We start from the raw sequence: 22,119 nt of genomic DNA on the forward strand, positions 1-22,119 counted from the left end.
ATTGAACCGTTTTATTAAGCCATCTGTTTGTAGGTGACAGATGCTGGTGCAGATGGATTTAATTCCCAGTAACCCATACAGCTTTCAAAGTGTTTGTGACATAAATGTAGTGCCTTGGTTAGTCAGGATTTCTTTAGGAATCCCAACTCAGGATATAACACAGAAGAGTGCCTCCGCAATACTGTGTGCTGAAATATTGTGGAGAGGCACCACTTCTGGATATCGAGTTGCATAGTCCACCAGGACTAAAATAAAGTGATAACCCTAAGCTGACCAATCTTATGGCCCAACAAGATCCATGCCAATTCTTTCAAAGGGGGTCTCAATTAGAGGGGGAGGGCGCAAAGGTGCTTTTGGGGTGGCCACTGGATTTACTAGTTGGCATTCACAGCACACCACACACCACCGACGGACATCTCCATGAGTCCCTGACCAGTAGAACTGGGCCATTATTCAGGCTAGTGTCTTATCCTGACTTAAAAGTCCAGCTATCGGATTAAATTGTATTCTACATGGAATACGAGTTGCCTATAGCTCTTTGGGATCAACAACTGGGTCATTTGTTTGCTGGTTTGAGTGTCCTGTGTCACTTGATACAGCCTATCTTTAATAACTGCAAAGTATGGGAAGGAGGGTGTCACATCTGGCTGGAGGGGGTGACCATTGATTACTCTCACTTGGTCAAACGCATGAGGCAGAATCTCATCTCATGTCTGTTCTAATGGGAAATCCTTGAGGGAATCCCCTAGAGAGGGAGGAGGGGTGAGCTGCTCCCCATTCCTCGTATCACCGTGATGTGGTGCTGAGGTAGATGGCTTGAAGACAGCCTTCCCATTCAATGCCTCACTGGGATCCCGCATGACATGTTACTGCAGGACCCACCCACTACTACATGTTCCATTAAACCTCTAAACTCTGGCCAATTGGTTCCCAGAATCAATGGGTGGGTGAGACATGGGTTAACTGCTGCCTTTACACTGTGTTTCTCCCTGAAATAGAATATGGATGGACACTAGTGGACAGTCGTGAGCATCCCTGTGCACATACAAAACCTTCACCTCTGCACCGGAGATATGGGAGTCACTCACCTGGGGGGGGGGGAGGCACAGAAAAGGAAGACGAGAGGGGGACACCATTGGTGCGGTGAGCCAGCTGGGGGGGCCAGCCCCCACCTCCATGGTGGAGGAAAGGGGGATGGAGAGAGGGAAGAGAGGAGAGAAGGAGAGAAAAGGAGAGAGAAAAAAAGAAGAGGCGGAATGTCCACCTGCCACTGGAACCATTGCCAAATGGTCCTCTGCCAACTCGATGGCTTGATCCAGTGATGCAGAGCAGTGGCAATGGACCCACTCTACTGTTCCTTCCAGAAGCCACGTGATGAACTGCTCGAGTGTCACCAGGTCAATGATCCCCTCTATGTCACGGTCCTCTGCCCTCAGCCACTGCTGGCAGGCATCCCGAAGCTGTTGGCTGAATGCAAATGGCCAGCTGACATCTTCCAATGTCAGCATGTGGAAGCATTGGCAGTGTTGTTCTGGGGAGCAACTGACACGCTGCAGAATGGCTTGCTTCAAGTTGGTACAGACAAGTCGACTGTCAGTTGGGAGCTGTTGTGTAGCGAGCTGCACCTCTCCAGTCAGCAGTGGTAGTAGACGCACCACACATTGCTCAGCTGGCCACCCCCATGCTTTGGCCATTTGCTCAAAGAGCACAATGAATGCCTCCAGATCATCACGCAGCCCCATCTTTGTTAGCATGACGTGAGGTGGGTCCACTGCAGTGGTGTTTGAGGACCCCGCCAATGCAAGCAGGTTCCAGAAGACCTGGCGATCTTCCTGCTGGGCCAGCAGCAAGGCTTCAAATCGTTGTTCCTGCTCCTTCCAGAGGAAAATCAGTGCTTGGTACTGGCTCTGTTGGGTGGCAGAAAGGGCATGGATTAGGTCTTTCAGTGGGGAGGACTCCATGGAGTAGCTCCCTTCAGTATCCTGGCTTTCAGCACCACTGTAGTATGTTCCTGATGTGAACATCGTTTGTTTCCTCGTTCATTCATTCTCTCTCTCTCTCTCTCTCTCTCACACACACACACACACACACACAAAACCTTGATCGATAACAGGTGTACTGGATTTGCCACTTACCTTCCCTGGCCCCGCCCTCCATTAACAAAGCGACGCTTGGCCATGCCCCCGCTGCCACATACTCATATATAGGTACTATAATAACACTTATGAAACATTATGTCAACAACGACTATTTTTTACTATGTTTATAATAAGTCTATTAGAAATTTAATAATTAACAATACAACTATTCTTACATAATAGAGTTAAAATTTTGAGTACGAGATTCCAAGTATTTTTGTAACACTTAACATGACTCAAAACTATGTGGCAATAAGACTAAAATCTGTTAGAGTAGAACTTAGAAAATAGAAGAAAATAAAAACTCTATCTACATCCTCCAAAGGATATGACGATGACTATCATTCTTATTATGAATTTTAAAAATGCACATAATAATAACAACCACTGATTGGCAGTTTGGCACTTAATACTGTACTGCAAAGTTTCATGTAAACTGAACTCTTAATCAACTGACTGGATCAATCAGATACTGTCAACCAGAGGTGGGACAAAGTCACTAATGTGCAAGTCACAAGTAAGTCTCAAGTCCTACCACTCAAGTCCGAGTCAAGTCACAAGTCAAGGCACTTTTGACCAAGTCAAGTCCAAGTCCTACCCAAGCCAAGTCGAGTCCAAGTCTCATTTTTTTCCAAGTCCCTAACAAGTCACCATTTATTCTACAGGCAATCAACACATTTTTGATCACAAATGTATTACCTCTCCACACTGCAGTGTATGTCCTCCTTTGCCAGTCACCTTGGATAAAAATGTCTGCTAAATGTAATGTAATGTCAATGATTCATAGAGTCAGCACAAGTAACTACAGTACACCCATTCTTTTCCATTTTAAAATGTTTTAGAGCTTGTGCCCCAAGACAATCAAAGAATCTCAGAGGAGACAATGATTAGTTAGTTAACGTTAGTAAAGCATCCTAAATTTTCAGTGACTTTAGTTTGAGTGAGTCAGTGTACATCTGAGGCTAAGGGTGTGAGAATGAGTGAAAGTATGACCATTTCCTTAAATTTTTTATTGGAAAATTAGTGAGAAATTAAAACAAAATTCTAAACAAAACTAGTACTGGTACTGTGTAACAAAAATCATTTTCTTTTCATTTCATTCATGTCATTTTTCACATAAAAATGCTTTTCATGTGCATTTTAAGACATGAAACTCAAAGTCCAAGCTAACAGATGATCTGTGTACTTTTAGAATCAAAGAATGGTTTTCCTTCTGAAGTTAGGTACTGTCCCAACATACAACATGATATGCCTTTAACACAATACAACGTGACTTGAGTACGTTTGTGTGTGTGAGAGAGACCAACTAACTGACAAAAAATTCCGGAAATATCTGTTCTCCACTACTGAGAGAGGGATGTTGCATCCAATGACCAAATCTGTTAGTATTGAATTTGTGATGGCTTTTTGTTGTGGGTGGGTAGCATTGTACTGTGTATCTTTTGCAGTAAGGAATCCAGAAATGGACGGCTGCTCTGTCTCACTTGGGATGATCTTGTTCTTCAGATATTCTGCAAATCTAAACAAGAAAAAAAATGTAAAATTAGTAGGCTTACTTGTTTTCTGTTTTTAATCATGTAGACATTAACATGTTTATATCATTTTCAATATCAAAGTCTGAGTTCATTTAATCTAAACATATTTGTTTATACACAGTATAATGTTTAATACAAGCCAGCCAGGATGTTCCCTTAAGCAGTTTAGCTAGACCACAATGCATTCACTAAACACTCGCTAAAATACCGGTAGCCTCAGTAAACGCAGAACGTTGTGACGATGTAGCCAGAATCAGAGTCCTCTAGGGCTCTGGCCAGAATGTGAGAATGAAGCCCTGGCAACATTCTAGAGAGCCGTATAATAAAGTAGAATAAACAGTTGTTGTGAATTTCAGAATGTTCAGCGGAATCCTCCAGATCCAAGTTGCGTGCTTTTGGCCAATTTGGTTTCTCGCCAGAGACTAATAAATGCACTGGTAAAGCCACGCTATGTAAAGGCATTGTGTGCCCTGTCGTTTGGGTAAGACTGTGGGATAATGCTTCGCGTCGGAGTAGGCTACACTCCAATCTGTCGGGATGTACTGCGCTATAAAACGTCAGCTGAGCTTACATTTTACATAGCCCAAATGGCCCATTATTCACATTGCCTACATGACACCAGAGAGAGGAAGAGAATAGAATTGAATGTCTCTGATGACACGTAATCCCAGCACTAATAACGCACAGCGTCCATGACTTGGTGCAGTACGTAGCAAACAGTTAAACGCCTGGTTTAACTTGCATTGCTAGTCATCTCGTCTCAGTGGTTTAAATGCCTTTCATGACAAGCACTGACTTTCCCATTGCAAAGAGCGAACTTCTGTTTTACATACTTAGTTTGCAGCCTGGGTAACCGTTTATTTGATTCACGTTTTATCCTTTGCTGTCCGGTTCTTATCATAAGTCTGTGTCGTTCTGACCAGAGCCTTTATAACAATCTTGTAAACGTTCTCTGCTCTGACCAAATCACCACCTTCTGGCTATGCCTTCCCAATGTGTGTTAACTGGTAGCCTAGCCCACATAATCTAACACTAGACTGAACACAAAAACAATCCAATAAAAAAAATCTACTTCACTATTTTATATTCAGCAAAGCAAAACAAATCCTTGACAGCATTAATATATTAACACATTCCACTTCTAGCCACCAACTAGCCTGTACAGATTCTTGCTAGCTGTAGCCTAGCTTTGTTACTTACTTTTCCTTATGCAGCCTCAGGTGACGAACGAAGTTTGATGTGGTTGACTGGCTGTCTGAAATTGTGGCTCCACATGTTCTGCACGTAGCAATACGTTTGCCATCTGTATTGGAGTATTCTTTAAATCCAAAGGAAATTACGTGGGGAATCATGTTTTTATCCGTCCGTTCATCATTCAGCATCATCAATGTTCAGCGTCCTCATTGCCCATCACCGTTTGGTTTTTCATTTGAACCAGTTGAAGTGCTTGAGTGACACCTAGTGCTAGTGGATTGAGCTGCCGTAGCCTAGGACAAGGAGCTACACCACATTCAAATAATAACGAGTGTACTTGGATTCAAAATCGAGGGGGGGGGGAAAGAATATTTATACCTGATACGCCAAGTCATTGCAAGCTAAAACTGTCAAGTCCAAGTCAAGTCTCGAGTCAACAGCGTGCAAGTCCGAGTCGAGTTGCAAGTCATTCCTCATCTAGGGATTTCAAGTCTCAAGTCATCAAAATGGTGACTCGAGTCTGACTCGAGTCCAAGTCACATGACTCGAGTCCACATGTCTGCTGTCAACCCTAAAACACTAGTTCAACTGCATCATGCAATAAAAACAACAGTGAATAGAAAGTGTATTATTATTGTCTTATTTAGTGTGCCACTTGGGGAGAGGGAGGTGCCTGTAAATTTTGGCGGGGCTAGGACCTTCAGTGCACTGAAAAAAATGGCCTGTTAAATTAACACAAAAAAATCTTGTACATCGGTTGCACTTATTAAAATCATATCCACTAAGACCAATTAAGTCGTGCTCAGTCAAACAGAACATGACTTAATTGGTCTTAGTGGATATGATTTTAATAAGTGCAACCGATGTACAAGATTTTTTTGTGTTAATTTAACAGGCCATTTTTTTCAGTGTGGGCCAAGTTATGAATTTTTAAATCCCCGCGTGCGCGAGTGGCTCGAGCCAGGGCTCATGCTAAAGCTTTCCGTGATCCGCATTCGCTCCTGACATCGGATTAGGCTGAGCCTGAGCTGGTTCGAAAGGTCTTGGGGAGAGGGAGGGGTTTGTAAATTTTGGTGGGGCTAGGACCATCGGTGGCCGAGTTATGAATTTTTAAAAGCTGACTTGAGCCAGGGCTCATATTAAAGATTTCTGTGAGCAGCACTCATGCGGGGGATTTGGGGGTGAATAACAGGCTGAGGCGGGGTCGTAGCAGGCTGTGCCTGTGCTGGTTCGAAAGGTCTCAGGGAGAGGGATGTGCCTGTAAATTTTAGCAGGGCTAGGACTATTGGTGGCCGAGTTATGAATTTTTAAAGTCATGGCTGCAGGGACCCCCATTTCACAGGCTGTGTTACAACAACATGTATTTGCCCAGTGTAACGTTTGGAAGAAAAGTAGAAGTAGATTTGACTCATATCTTTACAATTTTTCATGGGCCATCTGGTTTGATGGTTTTGAAATACAGACGGACACATTCGAATTATTTTTTATCAGCCATCCAGTCCAATACTCTTGAAATACTGATGGACAAATGCAAATACATGGGTGCAAGTTTTCCGGCATGTGGCGGAAGCTCCGGTTTTTTCGGTTCTGAGAAAGTCATTTTTCCAAATCGTGTAAATCCGTTGAGATTTTTTTTTTTTGGGGGGGGGGGGGGGGGGGGGGGGTATAGGGATGGCCCTCTCACTGTCTCACTCTCAGCATATTACTGGGTTACCACGGTACAGTCTCTGCATGAGACAAATCTTTTCATCTCGTCTTCACCACAAACCTCATTCAATTTATACGCCGCTCACCGACGAGCAGTCCTGACTAGCCCGTTGTTTCACGGTGTTATACATGTGTGATATCATGTTTCACGCACGTAGCACATTGTTCGACCAAATCAACACAGCTATTCCCATGACTCGCTGTTTCTTTTGGTGCAAGTTAGAACGGTGCTTTTGATTGGCTCACTGTTAACTACCATCCAATGAAACTTCAGCTTTTATAATAAGCCTTATTTCGCTTCCCTCCCTTGTGATCCACATGCTTTGCCTCTAGTTGCTGATCAAAATATGTCCAAATGAAGTTTTTATCAGAAGGCTCCAATACAAAAGAATTAGAAAAGACGTCTAGAAATAAATGGAGATGGGAATGGTTAAGGGAGTGTGACAAAAACGGTGACAAATGGGGAATATGGCTGAGAAAACCGGACGTCCCGGGAGTTGCGTATTGTGACCGCTATTCAAAGTACGGCTCCAGCGGGAAGAAGGGACTTAAAAGTCACGCCGATGAGACTAATCACTTTTCTGATTTTTGTGCTATGTAGTAATAAGTGAATTCAAAACATTTATTGGTGATTTAAATTGTCATCTGATATTGTGTGATGTGCAAATGCAATGTGCTTTCTTCTAGAATTGAAATTATTCATCACAAGTATCTGCTTTTATAAATATGTTTTTTGTTGTTTTTTTTTACATTTGATTGCCTTTCAATTATTAAATAAAAGTAAGGTAGGTCTTGAAATAAGTTTGTTAGCTTTTGTATCATCTTTTCTAATGTGGTTGTTAGGTTGAAAACTCATTTGTATATGGATTATAAAATATAGATATTTTTGTATATGGAAAAAGCTGAATCTTGTTATTTGATAAAATCCAGGAGTTTCTGAGGACATCAAGACATGTGGCCCCTTATTTTAACTCAAGCTGTGTATATATTGTAAAAAAGGTATCACAGCAAAAGCATATTAAAAATGGCTGTTTCAACATTTAAATTAGTAGTTGCTAGATTATTTGAAATATCAAGCCTTGTACTTGAAATATTATTTCAGATGAATTGATGAAATGTATTAAACATTTGATGTGAATATGCAAATCATATAACTATAATTTCATAAATGTTTGCATGAGATTGCATGAGAGACAACCATTTTAACTTGCAATTAAAATTTTTTTTTCGAGCCCTAAGGGGGGCTCACCCCCCTTTGCAAACCCCCCCGCATGGCTGCGCCATGCACGTCTGACTTTGTCAGACTTTTCAGGTTTTGAAAATTTTATACTTGCACCCATGCAAATATTACCTCTAAATGTCTGCCAGTCCGACCTTATTGACCACACTGCTTCTATAAATTCGGTATTTCACCACATAGCCTTAAATTTCCCACACACTACACTAATTCGCTTCTCCAATAAAATAAAATCATCAAAAAGCTGCCATAAGGTGATGAAATATTATGCATTGTGCAATCAGTGTAATCTATAAATCTATTTATAATACATAGGATCCGGAGCCTGTCCCAGGAACACTGGGAATGATAAAGGAATGCATTTTGGATGGAAGCACACGGATTCACACCTATGGGTAGAGTCACCAGTCCACTTACCATTGTTTTTCCAGAGGTCAAAGGAAACTGGGAACCTGAACCTGGGAACTCTGCAGTAACCCAAATGCAGGATTGAACTAGGAACCCTGGAGCTATAAGGCTAGTTGCTATGCTACAGTGCTGCCCTACATCATCAGATCTAGCACTAAAATCGATTATTTTATGAAAACAAAAATCTCCATAACTGCCCTGTGTACCCAGACAATCCAGTCAGCTTTAGTCTCTAAATGAACTCAAATTATAATTTGCGAATCTGATAGAGTAGGAAATGAAGTTTATCATGGATTTACTTATCTCTTCCAAACAACAACGACAGCATACCTAGCTAGCTTCATGTTACTTTATCCAGATTTACTTGTTATCTCTAACAAGTTAATGAGACACTTCCATTTCACTCAGTCTACAGTTGTTAATCTGCCTGTGTGGCTGAAAAACTTTTTTAGACAGAAAAGATTTATAGATTGATATAGATACACAGCACTGCATTAAAAAACAAGGTTTGGAATTTTGGAAGCTTATTTTTAAGGAAGCTTAATTAAAGTACATATGGAGATTTTTTGCAAAGAATAAGTTAAAGTCTGAGATCAAGCTGGGAGAAAGACAATCATGCAGTGAATGAAATGGTGCCTGTTAGCTTGCAAGGGAAATTTGCCGACAGAAACTGAACATCAGAAAATATCTGTTTACTGACATTTTTACAGAAAATGTTTCACCATGTACACATTGACATTGGCTTACTGTGCTATGAAATATATATGTGTGTGTGTGTGTGTGTGTGTGTGTATATACAGTGGGGAAAATAAGTATTTGATACACTGCTGATTTTGCAAGTTTTCACACTTACAAAGAATGGAGAGGTCTGTAACTTTTATCGTAGGTACACTTCCACTGTGAGAGACAGAATCTAAAAAAACAATCAGAAAATCACATTGTATGATTTTTAAATAATTTGCATGTTATTGCGTGAAATAAGTATTTGATACAATAGAAAAACAGAACTTAATATTTGGTACAGAAACAATTACAGAGGTCAGGCGTTTCCTGTAGTTCTTGACCAGGTTTGCACACACTGCAGCAGGGATTTTGGCCCACTCCTCCATACAGATCTTCTCCAGATCTTTCAGGTTTCGGGGCTGTCGCTGGGCAACACGGAGTTTCAGCTACCCCCAAAGATTTTCTATTGGGTTCAGGTCTGGAGACTGGCTAGGCCACTCCAGGACCTTAATAGCCACTCCTTAGTTGCCCTGGCTGTGTGTTTTGGGTCATTGTCATGCTGGAAGACCCAGCCATGACCCATCTTCAATGCTCTTACTCAGGGAAGGAGGTTGTTGCCCAAAAAGGAGTGTATGCATGGCCCCATCCAGCCTCCCCTCAATACAGTGCAGTCGCCCTGTCCCCTTTGCAGAAAAGCACCCCCAAAGTATGATGTTTCCACCCCCATGCTTCACGGTTGGAATGGTGTTTTTGGAGTTGTACTCATCCTTCTTCTTCCTCCAAACATGGCGAGTGGAGTTTATACTAAAAAGCTCTATTTTGGTCTCATATGACCACATGACCTTCTCTCATGCCTCCTCTGGATCATCCAGATGGTCATTGGCAAACTTCAGATGGGCCTGGACATATGTTGGCTTGAGCAGGGGGACCTTGCACGCGCTGCAGGATTTTAATCCATGATGGGGTAGTGTGTTACTAATGGTAATCTTTGAGACTGTGGTCTCAGCTCTCTTCAGGTCATTGATCAGGTCCTCCCGTGTAGTTCTGGGCTGATCCCTCACCTTTCTCATGATCATTGATACCCCACAAGGCGAGATCTTGCATGGAGCCCCAGACCAAGGGAGATTGACAGTCATCTTGAGTTTCTTCCATTTTCTAATAATTGCACCAACAGTTGTTGCCTTCTCACCAAGCTGCTTGCCTATTGTCCTGTAGCCCATCCCAGCCTTGTGCAGGTCTACAGTTTTGTCACTGGTGTCCTTAGACAGCTCTTTGGTCCTGCCCATGGTGGAGAGGTTGGAGTCTGATTGATTGAGTGTGTGGACAGATGTCTTTGTACAGGTAACGAGTTCAAACTGGTGCTGTTAGGGTTTTGCTGGGATTCGAACCTGGTTCGTTGGTGTGATGATCCAGCAAACCCCCACTAGGCCACCAGGGGGATGACTCAAATGCAGAGGCGTGAGGCGGAAGTAGAAAAAGAATCAAAAAGGTTTATTTAAACTATATACACTATATACAGGGCAAAACAAAAGACAAAAAAAACCAAAGAGTGTAATCCAAAAGAAAAGCAAAGTGCAAAAATACAAAAGCTAAGAAGATCAAAAAAACACAGTACAAAAGAAACTGGAGATAAACATAACAGCACAAAGACTCCGTGACAAGAGGACTGAACTCAGGGGTATAAATAGACAAACTAATTAAGGACACAGGTGAAGATAATTAGGCAATTAACACAAACACAAGACACAGGAACAGTGGCGGCCTCTAGAGGCCAAAATAAACACGACATGAAAAGGAAATAACAGCGGCCTCTAGAGGCCAAAACAGTCCTAGTCCTAACAGGTGCAATTAATACAGGTAATGAGTGGAAAATAGGAGGGCTTCTTAAAGAAAAACTAACAGGTCTGTGAGAGCCAGAATTCTTGCTGGTTGGTAGGTGATCAAATACTTATTTCATGCAATAAAATGCAAATTAATTATTTAAAAATCATACAATGTGATTTTCTGGATTTTTTTTTAGATTCTGTCTCTCACAGTTGAAATGTACCTACGATAAAAATTACAGACCTCTCCATTTTTTGTAAGTGGGAAAACTTGCAAAATCGGCAGTGTATCAAATACTTATTTTCCCTACTGTGTGTGTGTGTGTGTATATGCCTGTATGGGTTTCCTCAAGGTCTTCTGGTTTCCTTCCACAGTCCAACGACATGCAGAATAGGTTAACCAGCTACTCTAAGTTGCCAAAACATGTGAATATGAGTGTGAAATGTTTGTCTCTGTGTTAGCCCTTTGATAGATTGGTGACTTGCCTAGAGTGTACCTTACCTCTTGCATGAAGTTACCTGGGGTTGGCTCCAGCTTCACCCATGTCCCTGACAGATAAGCAGTACAAATAATGGATGGATGGATAACAGTACAATTATTTCAGATTTGCTTTACACAATATACAGTCATCTGCATTGTCAAATCCCTAAATGTTAAATCAGACAATGCTCATTTGTGGCTTCTCTGCTCTCAGTAGTTTGCCCAGAATCTTGACTGACAAAATGCATGGAAACAAATTAATTTGGGACATGTTGTAAAGCTTTCTGAAATAGCCTTTCCTACATGAGTGATGACTTGGGAGAAGATTATTTTCATCTCATCATCTGTAGCCGCTTTATCCTGTTCTACAGGGTCGCAGGCAAGCTGGAGCCTATCCCAGCTGACTATGGGTGAACGGCAGGGTTCACCCTGGACAAGTTGCCAGGTCATCACAAGGCTGACACATAGACACAGACAACCATTCACACTCACATTCACACCTACGGTCAATTTAGAGTCACCAGTTAACCTATCCTGCATGTCTTTGGACTGTGGGGGAAACCGGAGCACCCAGAGGAAACCCACGCGGACACGAGGAGAACATGCAAACTCCGCACAGAAAGGCCCTTGATGGCCACGGGGCTCGAACCCGGACCCTCTTGCTGTGAGGCGACAGCGCTAACCACTACACCATCGTGCCGCCAGAAGATTATTATTTTTTGTTTTTTACAGTTGTTTATTTAAAAATCTCAGGATTCCCATTAAGGAAATGCATCTTGTTCGGAAAACCCTCTCTGTGTATCACTGAGCTGCCATTCATCATTACGCACACAAGATGGATTGCAAGTGCAGATTGTTAAAAGACAAAAAAAAAAATGCACAAACAAATACAGGAACATAAAAACAGTATCTGGATACAAACGGGCATGAACGTGGCATATGGATGCAGTTACAAACCTGGTCTACGCTAATGTTATAGACTTTATGAGAAATAAGAGCATGCCTTTCCTAAGCTCCTAACAGCCTATCCTGGGAACAAGGAACAAAGGAATGCCAACTGGGTGACACCAGTCCATCACAGGGCAATATTCACACCTATTTGGTATACACTTCAGTGTAGTGAATCTACCGTCTGAATAGGAAGAGACAGAAAAACCTGAAGGAAAACCAGGGTAAATCCTGTAATAATGTTGTATGTGCAACATTCTTCGTAACTCAGTAACCATGATGAATGACCAATCTGCAAAAATTAAAATCTTTTGACAAAATGTGCTAAAACTTTGTGTTTGGTGAGAAAGTAACACTTTGGCTGCTCATCATCATGTCAATATCAGGCATATTATTGCTGTGCATACAAATCAGAAAGAGACAGATAGTGGACCAATCAGCCATGTCTTGAACCACAGCTCATAAATTCCTGACTAAAGCAGCTATTAGTGCACTCATGTTCATCACACATTTCTGAGAGTATAATGACAGAGCTCAAGATAATTGGCTAATTAAAGTTTTCAATCACAACTCAATCAGGCAGAACTAGAAAAGTCTAATTAGTGTTGAGTCTCAATGAGAGGCACTTACAGATTAAGCTGTGCAGCTATCTCTTCTTCTAAAGCAGTACAAACTGTTTCCATGGATGCTATTAACAACAGCTCCAGATTCAAAAGGTCCTGACACTGTCAAATGCATGTACATCCAACAGAGTGGCTTCTGAAAAATAAAATTGGGAGCTTAGCTCTGGAGAGGATTTGCTAAGTTGCAGGTATACTTCTTCATCACTGCCAACTCGAGACATTGCTGTTGGTGGTTCTCCTTGGCAGAACTGGACAGCCTGCAGTGACAGCATGTCTGGTACACCACTGACTTCATCACCTATTATATTTTGCAGCTGACAAGACCTTGGTATCCACTACCGCTCTTTGCTAGTGGTCAGAATACCCTGGTGACTCCCCCGACAAGTTGCCAAATAGACAACAAGATTGGGTACCCTAAGCCAGTCTGACTTGTACCTCAGGATGAATCAACTGAGAATTATGACATAGTCCAGGAAACACTTCTGAACGCACAAGCACCTAGCACAAAAGTCTGGTGGATGCTGCTCTGCAAATAGTTTTCACTTCATTCACCTGGCATAGTACATTACTTGCTTCTCAAGATTCTGTCCCTGAAGAACAGTCAGGAAGTCCTCGTCAAGTCCAGCTATTGCAGCACCATGGTTGCAGCACCGAGGTCTCATAGGTTTATTACCACTTTTCTAACATAGACAAGGCACCTTCATTTATTTCCAACCCCAAGTACAACCACTAGTGTTGGAGTCCATTCAGGGCCCCACCAATGCAGGATGCTGAACTAAAATGGATATCTCTGAAAACACTTGCAAAAAAAAAAGAGTTGCAGAGTTACATGGTCTGGAGAGCAGCTTGTCTTGCAAGTAGTTATGGATAGGTAAGTAACTTTATGTTTCAAACTGGGATTTCTTACCAAAATCATATTCACTCAACTTTGTGAATCAGGCAACTGATATTACAGCTTCTAAAGAACATGATACCGCAAGGTGTTCCTTGCTGTTCCCGTTATGCATCTTATGATGTTACTTAGACAAAATGACACACTGCAAAAAAATGATAACTTGATCTAGCATTTCCTATTAGAAGAATACAAGACACTAATACTGAGATTATTAAACCTAGTTCTAGATTGCAACCAATTTATTTTAAGATGTCTTATCAAGTAAAAATATTGTCCATGCAGCAAGATAATTTCACTAGTATTAAGTAACTTTCTCCTCAAATTCAGTTTTCAATTTTTTGCAGTGCAGCCATAAGAGCTTCTGATCAACTGTCCATCTGCCAGTAAGGAAAGTCATGGGTGGCACTCTTTGTCTAAAGAGAAGTTGGTGGATGGACTTCATCACCATGGCCTACAGTAGGGCTTGACATCCAGCCGCTACTGTGACATGCCAATCTACAAGGAGTACCTTTTCCCACTTCAGTCTTTGAAGAAAAAACAGTGCAGTTGGTTGCATAAGTGTAATGGATATTTTTTATATTTTTGTATCAAGGACAACCTAATCTTAACTGTAAGTGTCTGTTTTCCCATATGAATGACTGTCACAGCCATTTTTGATTGTTACAATGCTTTCTCCATCTAAACAAAAAGTATACACTATTTAATTGTTACAAGGGCCTTGATTCATTCAAAACATGCAGGTAAAAACTAACCCAGAACAGTAGTATGTTGCACCTGTACAAGAACAATTATGGAATTTTTATTATTTTGGATCATTAAAGCAAGTCATCCAATTTATGGTTTACAATATATATTTATGGTTGTTTCAGTGCTTTTAAATGTCATAAGGGGGTAGATTTGATCAGCATTATATATAAGGACTAAAACAATTAAAATCAGGGATTATTGTGTCCTCCTCAGAACTGTTCATGACTTCCACCATCTCTTATACTTTTTGCTTGTTTGTTTCTTCAGTTTTTAAGTGGTACAATTTAATCTATTCATCCATCCATCCATTACCTGTAGCCGCTTATCCTGTACAGGCTTGCAGGCAAGCTGGAACCTATCCCAGCTGACTATGGGCGAGAGGCAGGGTACACCCTGGACAAGTCACCAGGTCATCGCAGGGTTAAACAATATAATCTAATGTTGTGCAAAGTGTAAACATTCAAGGATTTACATCAGGAATACCTAATGGCACAGATCAATGTTGTGCCACTTCAGGTGATCTGAAAAATGACTTAAGAATAACTACTGGCCCTGCCAAGTGATGCGAATAAAATCAAAACTTAATTTTTATTAAAAAAAGGACATTTCCAGCCCAACATTCAATTAACACTGAATTAGTGTAGGAGTTAACATGGCACCAATGGTTTGACATCGAAAGAACATTCTTGTACCATCTGCTTCTGCCTCACTAGGTAATATTTGAATACATTACAGTGACATAGTAGGACACTTTTGAAACCTTTCTTCATGTTTTGTTAACAATGGCTATTTTAATCCTTTTCTCAAATGTCTCTTGTCCATAATGATATACAGAAACAACAGAAAGCAACATGCTGGGTGTCCAACCCATGACCTTTACACCAAATTGCAAAAGAAAAGGTCTGTGTTTAGATTTACTTGTTAGTGTGCACTAAAGGTTTGTGGCAGCAATCAAGTCCAAATTAAATACCTTTTTAGCAATCACAGACATTTTTCCCCTCGCAGCTTCATAAACATACACATTCTTAGTAATGTCTTTCCTTTGCTAACTGCTCTGTGCTTGTGCTTCTTCAACTTGTTTCTAAAATCAGTGTTAATAATGTCAGAGCAGGGTGTGAATTAGACCGTGGTTAACAAATGCAGTGTGACGCTGTGGGATTCCATGTATGCAGCTCTATTTATTTATTTATATACTTGTTTATTTGTTCATCTACTTGAATATTTGATTTTGATTGTATTACTGAGTACCAAATCTATTTTTAGAATGATGACAATAAATAAGTGAATATGATGTTTTGTTGCATGCCATTTAAAAAAGACAGACAAACTGGTTTTGCTCTTTTAGGATTATTTATTTATATTATTTGGGTTCATATCTCAAATATATTTGCCTCTAAAATAGTTAATTACATGACCGAGAATATACAACGGCCAGCGCTACAAGCTTTCCTTCCACTTGTGCACTGGTACATCTGAAGAAAAAAAAAAAGACAATAATCAAAAGAAAACAACATTCTCACTCAGGCTCTTACATACACTCTCACCAATACAATATAAGGACATATGGCACAACCATGGTGTGATTGCTTCATCTTCATGTGTGTGACAAACCATGAAGTTTCACCACAGGATTCCACTGATTTTTTGTTTGTTTGTTTGTTTTTATTTATTGGATGATGCAATGGACATGGTCACGATCAGAATGTGTTTTTCAGCACTCAAGTTACTAAAATTAATGGAAGTGAATTTTGTGACAAACGACAGCCTTTGTATGATAATTTAAAATGTGTTTTCGCATGTTTTGTTTGCTAATTTTAATTTATGATATAAGCAGCAAACTGTGGCTTTTTTCTTTCAGGGCTCTACACCAGGACATGATAAATGTAAGAAAATTAAATGAATATTGCATACTACTGAAGTGGTACGTTGTATTTCAAATATACACTCAACATCCACGTTTGTAAGAACATCTACACGTTCAGGCAGTTATCATTATCATGTGGCAGCAGTGCAAGGTGTATAATCAAACCCATACAGGTCATGAGCTTCAGTTAATTTTCACATCAAACAATATGTGACTTTGGCTACGACATTATTGTTGCTGCTTTGTGTATTTCAGATACTGCTGAACTCCTGGGATTTTCAGACACATGACAATCTCTGGAGTTTGCACAGAAAGGAGCAAAAAACAAACAAACAAAAAGATCCAGTGAGTGACAGTTCTGCAGGTGGAAACACCTTGTTGATGAGAGAGGTGAGAGGAGAATGGCTAGACTGGTTCAAGGTGACAGGAAGGCTGCAATCACTGAAATAACCACTCTTTACAACCATGATGAGCAGAAAAGCATCTTGTGTCAAACATTTTGGCAGATGAGCTATACCAGCAAAAGACAAAATTGGGTTCTACTCCTGGACAGTTCCAATTGGACAGTAGAAAAAAAAAATTATGTTTGATGTGAAATTAATTGAAGCTCTTGAGATGCAACTGCACATTATTATGCACAGCACTGCTGTCACATCAGTGGCTGATTGTGCATGTGTACAGGTGTTCCTAATACAGTGGATGGTGAATGTATTAAACATACATTTGTCATTAAATTTATCATTTAAGGACCATTTCAAAAACGCACCAATTGATTGTTCCTCTGAAAGTACAGTATGTTCACAAAATGGTGCACTTTGATGCCTTTTAAACATGTAGAACATTAAATCTGCCCATGACATCAATGTTCAGAACAGTCCCAAAGCCAAGATGCAGGTTGCAGACTTCAACACTGCATGTCTGTAAAATAACCCAGACAATTCAACTTTGCAGCTAGTATGAAGATCAAATGGATGTGTGTTTATAATAAGCAGTTGATCTCAGCTTGGAAGTGCAAGACCTAAAGCCACAGAGTCATCTGAAGAAAGTTGGTCAGTGCTGATTTTCTGATCTCTTCTCCATTTTCTGGGGGATTTAAGGTCATTTACAGGTTGTGTGCAGACATTTTTGCTCATTTTCAAAGCCAAACTTGTTCTCCATAGTTCATCTAAAGGCCATTTAGGGCAAATGAGAGTGAATTTATTTGAGCCCAATTTGCTCATTTACCTCAAAGCGATGAAACTGACCTTCCGTGATGAGACACATTTCAGTAGGAGGGAAAGAACCACAATGCAAAACAGAAATGGAGGAAGAGAGAAAAGTGCTATTAGCAATGAACCAAGGACAAGATATACTTTCTCCAAGCCACTTAGCCAAATCTTTACAATTGTGCATAATGATCATTTCCATCCCTATTATAACGTACCAGCCTTATAGTTAATCCATCCCTGTATTTCTTTCTCACATACGGTATGCACACATATGATGTGACATGACATGCAAATTAATGTATCCCTTCATCTTAATACACATTATATTCACAATCTGAAGTCTCAGTGCTAGTGTAACATCTACCAAGGTACATAAAATGCCTACATGCTTGGTATAGGCTTTATATGAAGCAATTCATATTTAGAATGCACAGAAAATGAGCATTGATAGGCAACGTTGAGAAAAATACAGTAAATTAATAAGCAGTAAAACCTCAAATTGACCCAAACTGGGTTGATAACCGAGAGCATGCTGGGTCAGGGGTTTGGATATAAAAGGGAATAGGTAGGTTATGTTAAGATTCACTCTTCAAAAATTTTTCACTGCACCAATGTGGCACAAAAACAAACAAACAAACAAACAAACAAAATAAATAAACAAATATATATATATATATATATATATATATATATATATATATATATATATATATATATGAGTGATTCCACGCTTATGGGTACTGAAATGGGGACATGAACTTATTCACCTAAAACCATTTCTTTTTTTATCATCAGGTCACAAAACATGTAATCTTTAATGAATGATATGTTAAAAGATAACTTTAATTTTCTGAGATGTAATAAAAACATATTTATATGCCAAAGTCAAGCCTATGAGTTCCAAAATGATGTCTGTTACATTACTTCTGTTACGATTGTCCATCTCGCGTCTGTTACAAATTAATTACAATCTAGCTATATACCATGTTAATCTTATTGAAAGAATGTGTATGTTTATTCTACTACACATGTTTATTAATTATATTTGCTAAAACATCACCTTCCTATGTTTCAAAAAGTAATTCCACATTGTTAAAATTGAGAATATATATGTCCACAACACTTCTGTTACGTTCTGACTTTGGCATATAAATATGTTTTTATTACATCTCAGAAAATTAAAGTTATCTTTTAACATATCATTCATTAAAGATTACATGTTTTGTGACCTGATGGTAAAAAAAAGAAATGGTTTTAGGTGAATTTTTAAAAATAAGTTCATGTCCCCATTTCAGTACCCATAAGCATGGAATCACTCATATATATATATATATATATATATATATATATATATACTATGTGTGTAGTATATACACACACACACACACACAAATATATATATATATATATATATATATATATATATATATATACACACACACACACATGCAAAAGTTTGGGCACCCTTACTGAAAATGTCTGTTACTGTGAATACAGTAGTTAAGTGAGCAGAAGATAAACTGATCACCAAAAGGCATAGACGACACATTTCTTTTCAGCGTTTTCTGCAAGATTTGTGTATTATTTTTGTTTTGTACAACTGGAGAGTGAAAAAAGAAAAACCATGCGGAAATTTGGGCACCCTAATACATTTGAGTTCTCAGGTAACTTTGACCAAGATTCCAGACCTTAATTAGCTTATTGAGCTGTGGCTTGTTCAAATTCTTCATTAGGAAAGGTCAGATGATGCAGATTTCAAAGGTGCATAAATCCTCTGACTCCCCAAACTTGTACCTAAAATCAACAGCCATGGGCTCCTCTAAGCAACTCCCTTGTATTCTGAATAATAAAATAATTGATGTTCACAAAGTAGGAGAATGCTACAAGAACGTAGCAAAGTGTTTTCAGGTAGCTGTTTCCTCAGATTGTAATGTTATTAAGAAATGGCAGTTAACAAAAACAGTGGAGATCAAGGTGAGGTCTGGAAGATGAAGAAAACTTTCTGAAAGAACTGCTCGTTGGATTGCTAGAAAGGCAAATAAAAAACCCTGTTTGACTGTAAAAGACCTTCAGAAAGATTTAGCAGACCCTGGAGTGGTGGTGCACTGTTCTACTATGCAACAACACCTGAACAAATATGACCTTCATGGAAGAGTCGTCAGAAGAAAAACGTTCCTGCATCCTAGCCACAAAATTCAACATCTAAAGTTTGCAAATGAACATCTAAATAAGCATTTTGGAAACAAGTCCTGTGGAATGATGAAATCAAAATAGAACTTTTTGGCCACAATGTGCAAAGGTATGTTTGGAGAAAAAGGGTGCCAAATTCCAGGAAAAGAACACCTCTCCAACTCTGAAACATGGGTGTGGATCAATCATGCTTTGGAGTTGTGTTGCAGGCCAGTGGCACAGGGCACATTTCACTGGTCGAGGGAAGCATGGATTCGAATAAATACCAGCAAATTCTGGAAGCAAACATCACACCATCTGTAAAAAAAACTTGAAGTTAAAAAGAGGATGGGTCCTACAATAAGATGATGATCCAAAACACACCTCAAAATCTACAATGGAATACCTCAAGAGGCACAAGCTGAAGGTTTTGCCATGGCCCTCACAGTCCCCTGACCTAAACATCATTGAAAATCTGTGGATAGATCTCAAAAGAGCAGTGCATGCAAGACAGCCCAAGAAACTTGTAGAACTGGAAGCCTTTTGCAAGGACAAATGTGTGAAAATCCCCCAGGTAAGACCTGAAAGATTATTAGGTGGCTACAAAAAGTGTTTACAAGCTGTGATACTTGCCAATGGGGGTGTTACTAGGTACTAACCATGCAGGGTGCCCAAACTTTTGCTTCGGGCCCTTTTCCTTTTTTGCCATTTTGAAAATGTAAAAGATGAAAATTAAAAAAAAAATTGTTTTTGCTTAAAATATAAAGGGAATGAGTCATCTTTAACTTTATGCCTTTTGGAGATCATTTCATTTTCAACTTGCTTAACTGTTCACAGTAACAGCAATTTTGACCAGGGGTGCCCAAACTTTTGCATACCACTATATATAAACTTTTGAAGTTAAATTTCGATCTTAACTTGATGTGTTGACAATAACTCTTTTCCAGCTTTTTTCATTGGCTTCAAAGCCAATCCTGACAAAATGTATGCTAGCTAATTTTATTTGAAGGGAAAATATATGTTAACAAATTGGCTTCTCAGCTTCATAAATTTCAAGATAGGTTCTTAAATTCTGCTACATTACTGTTAACATTGCTTCTAGCTACATTTTATTTGTAACATTATCTCAGGTTATTGGCTAGTATTGTAATAGAGTCATTTTTATAAAAAAAAAAAAAATCAAACCAGTATGCTGACTCAGCATACTAACCCAAGTTCACTAGGTTAAAGCAACCCATGCTGGGTTCGTCTGTATTGGATCCAGCGCCAGGCTTCCAAATCAATCCAAATTTGCTTATTTTTAGTCCAGCTATTTTATATTAGAGAGTAATAAAGTAATTCCCTTTCCCTCATTTCCTTTTTCAAGTCCAATTATGCTGTTTTGGAAGCATTTCATTCTTTATGATAAATGGCTGCTCAAGCCAAGTGCATGGGTTAACATGAATAGCTGAATAAGAACACACAGGTCTAAAAACTATATAATGTACAGTTGACTGGACCAGATGCAAAAGAGAAATCTCAAAAGGCTCTGCTCTTGCTAAGTACTTAAAAAAAAATGACCTGAGATGCAAGTCAACACCTTTACTGGAATGTAACAGATGCAAGCGATATATCATCTTAAGATACATATGCATTGATTAAATATGAGTGTGGCAAATTTTACAAGCAGGGCAAGAATGACGAAAACCACAATGTGACTTCAGAAATCTAATCTCACACTAAAAGCTCAGTGATTAGACATTGCAGACTGAACTAGGATGGCAGAGCATGTCAACATGAATAATACTGGGTCAAAACAAATGGATATATGATTGTTTCATAGTATCTAATATAATGATGACCAGTTCGCCTATAATGTGTATACTCTGACAGAGGCACACATGGTTTCTTCCATCTATTATCTGTGTAAGTGATATACTGTATATATATATATATATATATATATATATATATATATATATATATATATATATATATATATATATATATATATTGTTTGTGCTCCTTAATACAAGTCCACAATATTGGCATTCATGGTCATTTGATTAATAAATTGTGAGTAAATGCCATTCAGAAAGGACCTAAAAGAGAACCCTGATGAACTCCCTGGGACTCAACAAATCAGAAGAAATGGTTCACAGTAAAAGTTGACTCTTTGAAATGTATGAGTTGTTGGGATAAACATATGATACATTTTGCTCAAAGCATAAACTACGATGATGGCACACTTCACTTAACATGTGGTCAGCTTTGCAGAATCACTATTATGCTGTATTGCTTAATATGAAATGTTGGTGTTCATTATTTATTTATGAGTATTTCATTGAAAGATGGTTTGCTTTGTGCCAAAACTAGATGCCTCCTTGCTTGCTGGCAGCATGGTCCAGTTCCTCTTTTGAATGTCCACTCTTTCAGAAAG

This window comes from Neoarius graeffei, chromosome 7 (genome assembly GCF_027579695.1).
Source record: "Neoarius graeffei isolate fNeoGra1 chromosome 7, fNeoGra1.pri, whole genome shotgun sequence".
Lineage (NCBI taxonomy): Eukaryota > Metazoa > Chordata > Actinopteri > Siluriformes > Ariidae > Neoarius > Neoarius graeffei.